Below are 1,430 nucleotides of genomic sequence, written 5' to 3'. Positions count from 1 at the left end.
GTATTTGTTTCGTTCTAGATGTCACGCTTAATTCCTAAGTGGCACTGTCCAGTGTCGAATTCCAATATTCTTTCCCACTCACATCCTGTGTTTTGTCATTTTATATTTCATCAAGTGTAGAGAAATAGACACAAATATATAGAATACAATGCAGAATGTTTTTCATTGATGTAGATTTCATGAGATTGTAACTTTTTAAAGCTATCATAGATTTATTTAATACACAATTTATGCATAAGTAAATGAGTCTGAAAATCCTCGTATTAACATTTTTTAGAATATGGCAAGTTTGTTAAAAATAATAAATAATAAATGATGTGGTACAATAATAAATTCATTGATATGAAAGTCATAAGAAGTGAGCTCCACAGCATGCCTAATCCAATATAGCTATAAAATCCTTCACATTTATCTTTCTTTTTTTGCTCGCTATATTTGAGGGATTACAAAGTCCTTCTAAGTTTTTATTTTGATATTTTTTTTTCAAATTATATATTTGTCCGTGTAACCTCTATTCCCATTCATTTGCCATTGAGTCAATCCTGACTCATGATAACACTTGTTACAGAGTAGAACTGCTCTATAAGTAATCCCTGCTAGTAATTCCTTAATCCAGATTCTCATTACATATCAATCCGATTACTACAATAGCTTCCTAGAAATTTCCTTCCTCCATAATGGTCTTTCTAAGATTCACATCTTAATGTGTTGTCCCATACTTATAAATATCCAATACACACCATTCACAGAGGAATTGTAAGGTTTATAGTCTGGCATGAAAAAGGCTTCCTTAACCTTAATAAAGACTAACTGACCATCCATATACCACTCTGTTATCCATCTTGTGTGTGGCACCCCAGAAATATTAACCTATCTTCTATTCCATCTTCCTGGAAGCAAAAAGCTTAGAGTTTTCTACGTCTGGATAGCTCTTACTCAGTAAATTTGATTTGAACACCGGCTAATTCTAAATTACATGTTTTCTTACATATTCCTTATAACACTATAGAGTACATATTATTATTTTACAGATTAGGAAAATGAACCACAGAGATAATGTTATGACCCCTAAATTATCCTAGCCACTGTTGTTGTTGTTGTTGTTAGGTGCTGTCAAGTCAGTTCTGACTCACAGCAACCCTATGCACAACAGAATGCAACACTGCTTGGTCCTGCACCATCCTAACAATCATTTCCATGTTTGAGCCCATTGACAAAGCTACTCTGTAAATCCACCTCATTGACAATTTTTCTCCTTTTTTCTGACCCTCTGCTTTACCAAGCATGATGTTCTTCTACAGGGACTGGTCCCTCTTGATAACATGTCCAAGGTACATGAGGCCAAGTCTCACCATCCTTGCTTTTAAAGAGCATTCTGGCTGTACTTCTTCCAAGATAGATTTGTTCATTCTTCTGGAAGTCCATGGTAT

The sequence above is a fragment of the Trichechus manatus genome, unplaced genomic scaffold (genome assembly GCF_000243295.1).
Source record: "Trichechus manatus latirostris isolate Lorelei unplaced genomic scaffold, TriManLat1.0 scaffold00381, whole genome shotgun sequence".
Taxonomy (NCBI): Eukaryota; Metazoa; Chordata; class Mammalia; order Sirenia; family Trichechidae; genus Trichechus; species Trichechus manatus.
Note: the sequence above shows the minus strand (reverse complement) of the source record.